Genomic DNA, 9,949 nt, shown 5'->3' on the forward strand with positions numbered 1-9,949 from the left:
CACATGCTATAAATGTGTGTTCTTTATCATCACTGGAGTGATAGTTTCCAGATATTTCAAACAATTTCTGTCTTACAGTCACCACACACTATCCTCAATCTTCTCTACCATGTTATCTTGAAAATAAAAACTACACAGACACACACACACACACACACACACACACACACACACAAACACACACGCACACACTCAAAATCTGACTGTCCTAATCTGCCTATTGCTGCTTTGCTTGCCATAACAGAACAGCAATCAGCCAAGAGAATGGTGAGGAATCATCTTGTGCACCACACAGGTCATCGCCAAGGTAATCATCAGTGAGGGCAGGTTCCCCTTAGCTTATTCTAGTTTTGGAAATCACAGCTGTATATTTACCCCTGTATTTCAGGTACAGGACAGATCTGGCACCTCGTATATTTTGCAGGTTCCCTGAAGCACTTTTTGCTTAGGCTTACCTCATCACAAACAGATCTCAACTGCACATCCGCATGGACAAAAGATGCAGGCTAAGAAACATGAATTTTCCCCTCCCAGAGAGTGATCTGCACATATCTCTGTATCCTGGGGACCACAGTCCTGTCTGGAATGGGCACGGCCCTAAACACTGTGTCCCTTATGGAGACACAGGTTTTCCAAGAATTCCTTGTACCCACTGCTGCACACAGCATGGACTGTAGCTCTATTGTTTTCCTCCAAATACAGAAGAGATTTTATACCACTGGGCTCACATGAGAAGCCTCCCCCCATGCTCTTCACTCTTTCTGCACCACTGCACCCACCAGGGAATTTTCATTTTGCCCCAGGGAGGACATTCCCTGGCAAGTCTCACATAAAATCTGGCTCTAGCTTTGCCTTACCTGATTAGGATGCTTCAGTCCCAATTCTCATAATGAGGCTCCCTCTTCAGCTCCTGGGGCTGCTACTGCTCTGGATCATTGGTAAGGACACCAGGAGATGAGGAGGGGCATGGAGAGAGGGGGTGAGTTTTGGGGTTCATCTGCTGCCTGGCTAAGTTCAGTACATACATGAGATGCACATCCCTGACTTGAAGCATGGGAGTGTGAGTTTAGATCAGTGAGGGAAGGAAATTCCTGAAGGACTGAGGACCAGGCTTCTCATGAAGATTGCCTCAAAGAATGAGAGGGCTGCCCAGATGAATTCTAGAGGGAACCTTGTGATTAAAAACCTTGGATACAATCTCAAATTTGAAAATTTTCCACTGCACTTTAAAATAAAGATACTAACTTCACTTGATAATGATAAAACAGAAATCTATCAAAATGGCTCATAATGTTCCTTCCTGATATTTCACTTCTCCTTCATCATTTTAGGATCCACAGGAGATGTTGTCATGACCCAGACCCCACTCTCTGTGTCTGTGGCCCTGGAGAGCTGACCTCCATCTCCTGCAGGTTCAATCAGAGCCTCCTACATAGTGATGGAAACACCTATTTGAATTGGGTGGTGCACAAGCCAGGCCAGGCTCCAAGGTATATAATTTTTCTGTTTTCCAAAAAGTTATCCTGGACCCAAGACAGGTTCAGTGGCAGTGGGTCAGGAACAGATTTCACACTGAATATCAGCAGGGTGGAGGCTGAGGATGATGGGGTTTATTATTGTATGCAAGATTTATATATTCATCCCACAGTGCTAGAGCACCAAACACAAAGCTCCCTGCCTGGGGAGACCCACAGCACAGGCTGCTCTGCATGAGAGGAAGAGACTGAAGAATCAGAACAATAAGTTGCAGCTGAGGCCTCTGCCCAGGCCTGAGAGTGAGGAAAACAGCAGAGCAGCCAAGACCTGTGCTCTGCTGAGGCCTCTGACACAGAGAGAAGGCTGAAACTCTCTTCCAGGGGTTCCTTTGAGCCCTCAAATTTCTGGGTATTTTTTTTAAAGAAAATGGATAAAGCCAAACAAGACACACAATAAATTTAGCCTAAAATGACTATTAAATTGTAGTGTCTTATGATTTATAATCGATATTGCACCTTCTTTATACCACATGATAATCCAATGGGTATATTGGTGACCATGCTTCTCTCAGCCTGTCTGCAGCTCCTGGAGAGCTTCCTGCATCTCAGAATAGCAAAGTTGAGGGCTGGCAATAGTGAGCTCCTGAGACTCCATGGATCATCGAGAAGTGATGCTTCTTGAAGGGATCTTAGTCTTACTGACTCCATGGTGATTAAAGATCCTGGCTAAAAGAAACTTTAGTCCTGTGACATCTCTCTCATCAATGTAGCAAGGCAAAGGTGAGCATCTAAATTGTGACTCTGCCTCATCACATATTGGGGTTGACATGAGAGAAGTTGAATGATCCTTATTTTGTCGCCATCCTTTCCTGCTTCCTGGTATCCCCTCCGCCTGGGTAGCACTTACACTCTCCTATACACCGGGTCATCAAGCCAGGATCAAGAAAATAAGTATGTGATTTAATAGGTAGAACATTAAACACTTTGTGGAATGTTTTTAGGTCTAAGCTTGTATTGTCATATGTTATGTTTATTAATGTGCACTTGCTGTACTTCTATGTACAGTGTGGGTAGTTGGCATTATGTACATAACACATTTTAATTATTTTTAATTCCTCTTGCAACCTTTATCTTCTCTTCCCTGTCTCTCTAGTTTCCCTATCAATTTGCAGAGCATTTAGCAGCTTATTTTGTATTATCTGTCTTATTTTGCTATTTAATCTATTAATACTTTGGATTTCACATCTAAGAGAAACAATGGGATATGTATGGTTGTGTGTTGATATATTTCATCTAACATAAGGGTCTCAAGCTGCATTCATTTTCGTACAAATGACTCATTCATTTTTATGGCTTGGGAGTACTCCACTGTGTAAGTACATTTCTTTATATCCATTCATCTGTCCATAGTTATGAGCTGCATCCAATATTGAGTGCTTATAAGTTGTGCTGCTCTGAACATGGCTGTGAATGAATCATTGTAATTAGATGTCCTGAACCCTTTGTGGAAAATAACTAGAACCAGAAGAGTGGAGTCAAGCTGAATTTCTATTTTTAGGTTTTTGCAGGCTCTGCATATAGAGATCCATGCTGGTTGTACTAGTTTCCATCTCTACCAACCAAACAGAAGAGTGTATTTTTCCCCACAGCCTCACCAATATTTCGTGCTATTTGATTTCTATAGGGTGGCCATTTTTCCTGTGAGAAAATGTAACCTCACTGTTGCTTTAATTTGCATTTTTCTCAGAGCTGGTAATACTGAAAATTTCTTTATACATTTACCATTTATTCTTCTTCTTCTAATAACTTATTGTTCTTCTTCTAAAAACTTATTATTCTTTTTCTAAAAACTCTCTGGCCCTTTCATTTACCCATTTTTGATTGACTCTTATTTAGGAGGTCTGTTTATTTTAGAGTTCTTTACATGTTGTCAGCATTAATCTCCTTCCTAATGAGCATGGGGCAAAGAATTCTCCTCGTTCTACATTTTGTTTTTTCACTCTTTCAGCTGCATCTTTAACTACACAGAAGCATTTTAATTTAATATAATTTAATTTGTTGTTTCTTGATGTTATTTCTGGTACACTGGGGTTCTGTTCAAAAAGGCTTTATTTATTCTTATGCCCTCAAAATTTTATCTATATTATTATCTACCTGAAGATTAAGTGCTTCTGTATTAAAGTCCAGGCTTTTGATTCATATTTATTATATTTTACTGTATGATGAGAAATACAGGTTTAGGCTGAATATTCTCACTGTGTAGCCAGTTTTCCTAATGCTATCTGTTAAACAGGCTGTCTTTCCACCAAGCACAGATATTTGAGGAAGCTCTGTACATTTAATCTGTCCAATTATTGAAAACAGGCTCACACAGAACAGTTTTTGTGCAAGATCCTTTCTGTTGTCTTCCTCACATGCTCTTCTAGTCATAAGAATCCAACCTCACACACAACCCTACCCCAGCCAAGTACAGAACACAAACCATTCTCCATGTTACACAAAACCCAGTGTCTAATGTGGGCTAATGATCTTGTGATATCCGCTTATACTCCTGCTCTCAACCCAGCACCTGATCACAACGGTCATGATTAAATGCTCCACTTCCAGATACCACCTTATAAGTGAAAGAGCCACCACACTTTCATCAGGGTCAGAGTCACAATGGGGAGCCTGATGAGCAGGGGCAATGGCACCTGGCAAGGAAGTGAGGAGGAGAAGAATTCAGCAATCCATGGGTAAAAAGCAGGCCAAGGGAACAGACATTGGGAGAAAGCAGGTCTGGTAAGATGTACAGTTAGTCAGTAGAGAGCAGGCAGGGCAGACCACACAGGAACTCTTTGCAGAGCTCAGAAAAGTCCCAATTCCAAGACTGCAGGTTTAGCTCAGTGGCAGAGTGCTTCATTAGGATCCTGAGAGCCTGGCTTCACTCTTAAATATCCACAAACAGAAGAAACAGATAGAAGAAAGCTCCCATCTTCATCCATCACCAGACCAGTCTCCTCTGAATCTGTGGACATGGATCAGGACATGAGGAGTGTTCAGGGTTCTATACCAGATTCGAAACTCAGCAGCCAAGGATGGCAACCAGGCTTGGGTCTTGGGGACCACAGCAATAAATCACTGAAAACTTTAAGAACATAGCTGATTTCATGTATTTCTTTATTTTGGGTGAATTATTTTTATTCATTATTTTGTGTTTCATATGAGAGATGGATCATTCATACATTCAAATGAAAAATCACAGCATTGGGGACAATTCCTTGACTTACACAGGATGGCTAAGATGAACAGCTGGGGATGTCATGCTGCATCTGATGAGATCTCCTCCACACCTCCTCCATTGGGAAGAAAACCTCTGGCCAGAGAAAGATACCCTCAAGCATTCACGCATCAGGATTGTTAAGTTTTTTGCCAGCAAATGAAGACTTCAGCTCTTGAAATGCTCTAATCAGCTCTCAGACAGGTTCAGGACCTTCACATCACCCGAGGCTTAGGAAGTCCACAAATCAAGTGACATTAGGGCTCATTGTTGGGAGACCACACTCTGTCCACTGATGAGATTTTGCACATGAGCTCAGGTCCATATTCCAGTCTCACCATTTAACACTGTGTATGCACTGTCTCCAATTGTAGAGCAAAATACCATGTAGATCTTACTTTTGCATTGTCTACGAAATTATAGTTAAGACTATTACTCAACTCAGTTCTTAACACTCCCATGCAATTCCCTGAGAGAAACATGATCCTCAAAATTTTGCACTACAAAAACAATGAGCCAGATTTAAGAACAGGAATTCTTCCACAAATGAGAAATCTATAACATAATACTTTACTTTCTTTGCACTGGGGTCCAAGAAGCTCAGTGTTAGAGCATATCCACGGTCATGGGACTTTTTTTCCTTTTAGGATAGTTATGTAGTATTAAAATTTATGTTTATGAAAAGTAAACATTTCAGGACATATTTCTATTGATTTTGATACATACATACACACACACACACACACACACACACACACACACACATACATCTTCAAAAACCTATTTGGTCTTTAGAGCAGGTCCAGCATCCTTAGACATTCCAGGGTGCACTCTGTTCACTCACCACAAACACACCTAAGACTCACTGCTTGCCTACCCCTGCATAAACTCTCTGGATGTTTCACATGTTCATATGCAGCTTTCCTGTAATGAGAACATCACAAACTATTTGAATTGTTGTTTTTCTCTATAGAAAAGGTTGTTTTAAGCTTTGTAGAATATATATCAATTATTCTTGTTTTCATAATTCTGTGGGTTTCTCAAGTGTAGGTGAAGCTCTCATCTTGGTGCATCCCCATTACATCTGTGCATGGCACCGCCCACATCACCAGGTGCTTTACCTGATACCATTCAACATGTCTGTTATCGCAGTAAACACCTGCATACCAAGCAAGTAAAGAAAGGCCACTTCATAGAGAGACAACTTGAAGATCCAGTGCAGAACTTCAACAATTACAAGTGGTCCATGAGACTCATCTTCATCGCTTCTATGCTTCAAAGTACAGTCAGTGCTTATTTCCATTTGAAAGTGGATGCATGAATGGAATTAGTTAGCACATTGCAAGTTTTTCTTCTTCAGAAACAGACTTCTTTTAATTTGAAATTAACTGACTGTGAAGTAGAATATCTGGGGAACCCTTAATTCCTGTGGACTGAGGATCTTCAGTGCTGACATCTGGAAAGCACACAAAGAGGCAGCACACACAGGAGCAGCCTAGAGAGGGGCCGGGAGATAAAATTCTGACAGATGGAAAGGTAAGGGACACAGTCTCAGGCACACCTCTAGGAGCTGAAGAATCACAGATTCCCTTCTAGATCATCCAGAGTGAGTTCATCCTGACAGCATCCTGGCTCTATCACACTAAGGACTGAGATGTACTTATGACCTCCAGAACTGTAAAATGATGACTTTTGAATGTTCAAGACATAATTGCATACAAAGTCTTACTGTACAAATAAAAAAGTAATGTGAATGTCTTTACTGAGTTTTCCTGTAAGACTCTTCCATAATAAAGGATGTAAGGGACACCAATCATTTAATTTTCTGCTGAACGCTGTCACCTTTCTTATCAGGAGGAATGGGCAGACTCTTTATGTAGACAAAGAGAGTGCAACTCCTGTGTCACATGGTAAGCAAATAGCAAGACAGACACTAAAATGAGTTTGTCCTCCAGGGTGAGTCACATATGGAGAATCACTACAACATTCTTGACAGTCATTATGTGCCATATCTTCAAATTAGAAGTTAATGATGGCAACAGTGAAATCTCTTCCAGACCCACATTCAATGAACTGAAGAGAGACCCCAAACTCTAAGCTATCTGTGCAGCGAGCCAACAGTTTCTGATGGAACCAGGATGAGTGGCTGACCTGCTTGATCCTAGCCTGGGCAACACAGTGAACTCAAGGCCAGCCTAAACTACAAAGTGAGAACCTGACTCAAATGCCCCAAACAAAAATAGATTTTAAAGGACTCACTTCCCTAAGAACAATTTTAATTAACTTAATAAGTGAGTATGTACACATATGCATTTATATATAGCTATGTGTACACATTTATAGGTGTGTATTCACTCATGTGTGTATATAAATACAAATTAATATATAAATACTTATATATGGATACATTTCTGCACATAAATATTTATAATACACACATAAATATGTTAACATGTATTCAGACTTACAGTTAATATCTCCATGTGGAGATAGCTAGGACAGTATATTCACCACCGCCCAGGAACTGCATACTTATTAGCTAAGGCACAATCATTTTCCCCTTCTCCACTTGTCTTCAACAGGACACCTACTTCCCTAGCTAAACTAAGCATTTTTTAAAATCTGCCTTCCAATCCTTTTGAAATCTCCATAAGGGGAGATTAATCACTGGGCCAGGAAGCTTACGGGGGAACACATTTTCTAACATCAAAGTAGTTCACCTGGAAATGACAGTTGCTAGAAATGTTTCCTAGATCCACAGTGTTACTAGCAGAAAGTTGCTCTGATGAGCAGTAATTGTGATGTTGGGGTGGTTTCTCCTACTGGGGAAGAGAACTTTGCACTGTCTTCCAATAGAGACTCAGCCTGTAACAATGGAATCCTTGCTCCCGAGATGGATGCCACTTAGACTTTTTCTCTATTGCTTTTCCCCCAAATACACAGGATTTGGATGAGATGAAATTATTTTCTTCTGTTTCACTTACTGCTGATTCCTGTGAGACAGATGAGGAACAGGGCCTTAAGAGTCCAGACAGGTCCAATAAGTGAACTTTTCCACCTCTTGAAGTATTCAGAAATAACACACACACTCAGAAGGTAAAATCATCCAAGACACTTGGTGCACACTTGTAACCACAACACAGTGGTGGCTGAGGCAGGAGAATAGACAGTTGGAGATGAAGCTGGGCGAGTGAACAGCACAGTGAGATGCAGTCTCAAAATCTGGGAAATGAAACAGACTGGTGTGGCTAATTGTGAATGTCCCAGGCTTAAGCCCCAATGCACAAACACACACACACACACACACACACACACACACACACACACACAGAGAGAGAGAGAGAGAGAGAGAGAGAGAGAGAGATGATGATGATGATGATGATGATGATGATGAGCACATCTAGAGATCCTTTTATTTACAATAAAAGCACACATTACAAAATCCTTATTCGCTTATTTTCCCATAAACTCAGTTTCTCAGATATGTAAGGATACACTGCAGCTCTTGAGCTGTCATAAAGCATACCATGTACTTACAGACTGGTATCAGTATGGCTTCATTTTCTCATGGTTTTAGGAAAAGTCTGAAAGTGACCCTCTTTCCACAGTGACCATCTTACATAAGTCCAGGAAATATCAGCCACTGATTTTAATTACACTGGCACATTAAAAATCAGATTCAATAGTGCCATTCTAATATTTAGAACGTCCCTTTAAACTATGGACCATGGCTGCTCTGTATCTGTTATAAAAGTAGAAATGAAAAAGATGATTTATGATTACTCAGAAAAGAGTAGCATAATATATTATTCCTTATTCACTTTATATAAAGTCAAGAGAAATTTTTTTCTTAAAAAAGTTTTGATTGAGGGGAAGGAGCAAAGATGGCAGATAGATAACAACTGGCCTCAGATGCTCCCTGAGATAGTCAACTTAGAATTCAACATAATACAGTGTGTGGAGTCCCAAATAGAAGGAGATGAATTCTCTTGTCCCAAGAAGAAATTGAGTTGAGATGAACCAACCAAACATACAATCCCGGTGCTATTATTGGAACAGTAAAGGTTCAGTGTTCCCGCTGCAGCAGGCGACTTACCAAACATCCAGGGTCCCACCACGACTTGCTGAGCTGTCCAAGGTCCCACTGCTTTGACTCACTGGAGGCACACTTACATTGAGTTTGGGGATCGGTGAGCTGAACAGAGAGCTGAGTAGACAGGGTACCTACATCAACCTGTGGTGAGTGACAGGAGGGGAGCCATTGCATACAAAGGGGGCTCCAGCAGATGACATTCTGGGGCTGTGCAGGACTGGCAAGTACAAGGGGCAGCAGTGACTTCAGTCAGTTGTTCTCTTGCCGAACAGGATTGTTGGAGTGAGCTAGGCCTGGGTCACATGATCTGGCTGAGACCCAATAAGTTATCTGAAATCAAGTCCTTACAGTGGTGGTGCACACTAACCACACTAACCCAGTGGAGCCTCAGAAGTTTGACTGACCCAGAGGGGAGGCGGCGCAAAGTAATATGCAGTTCAGGCCACAGCAGCATGACTGACCTAGGCGGAGGCAGCACAGGGTAATACAGTGCAGGCTACAGCAGCTTGACTGACCTGGAGGGGAGGCAGTGCAAAGTAATACAGTGCAGGCCACAGGAGCATGAATGACCCAGAGGGGAAGGGCCAGCATACGCTGTCCCCGTGTGCAACTCACTAGCACACAGCAGTGGGAAGGGTCATCTAATAAGTGCATTTCAGAAGAATTGCAACCAACAAAGAAAGAAACTGGGGCCTCCTGGAAGAAGTAAAAAATATGGGAAGAGGAAGCAACAACAAAAAGTCCCCAGGTCCCAACCCTGAGAACACTGATCCAGGAAGGGTAAATACTAAGGGAAATGAGAACATCAAACATGCAATATCACACACGGTGCCAGTAGACATAAAGAGACATATTCAGGACCTCATAGACGAGTTCAAAAGTGAAATTTAGCCAAGTAAAGCAAGATGTAAGAAGACTAATAAAAGAGATATTAAGCACCCCTCAAGCAGACACAGATAGAAGAAGGGAAGAACACAAACAAAGGAGAGAACCATTTGATAAAGAACATAAAAAATAGAATATATGAAGCACATTGAAAGAGATTACCAGGAAATTAAAAACTCTATGGAAAGATGCAAATCAGCTTGTAAGAAACTAAGGATAGAGTATCTGAACTGGAGG

General features: G+C 41.4%; 2 long non-coding RNA genes across 3 annotated transcripts in view; one reads left to right on the top strand and one right to left on the bottom strand.

Annotated features, from left to right (window-relative positions):
• The window catches only part of LOC134473050 (uncharacterized), a 39,136-nt gene extending 29,435 nt beyond the window's left edge, over positions 1–9,701 (bottom strand). The window contains exon 1 of the long non-coding RNA XR_010043138.1: positions 8,831–9,701. This is a non-coding gene — a long non-coding RNA (uncharacterized LOC134473050). The remainder of the gene's footprint in view (positions 1–8,830) is intronic.
• On the top strand, positions 279–6,492 carry LOC134473049 (uncharacterized). Of its 2 annotated transcripts, XR_010043136.1 has the most exons (4): positions 279–938; positions 1,332–1,490; positions 2,048–2,255; positions 5,785–6,492. It is a non-coding gene; the product is annotated as an uncharacterized LOC134473049 (long non-coding RNA). The 2 variants fall into 2 exon arrangements; XR_010043137.1 differs by lacking the exons at positions 2,048–2,255; positions 5,785–6,492 and adding an exon at positions 1,649–1,948 and having other exon boundaries at positions 286–938.
• Positions 9,702–9,949: the final 248 nt, after the last annotated feature.

Source organism: Cavia porcellus, unplaced genomic scaffold (genome assembly GCF_034190915.1).
Source record: "Cavia porcellus strain 051 isolate PalLab524CR breed Dunkin Hartley unplaced genomic scaffold, mCavPor4.1 scaffold_25, whole genome shotgun sequence".
Lineage (NCBI taxonomy): Eukaryota > Metazoa > Chordata > Mammalia > Rodentia > Caviidae > Cavia > Cavia porcellus.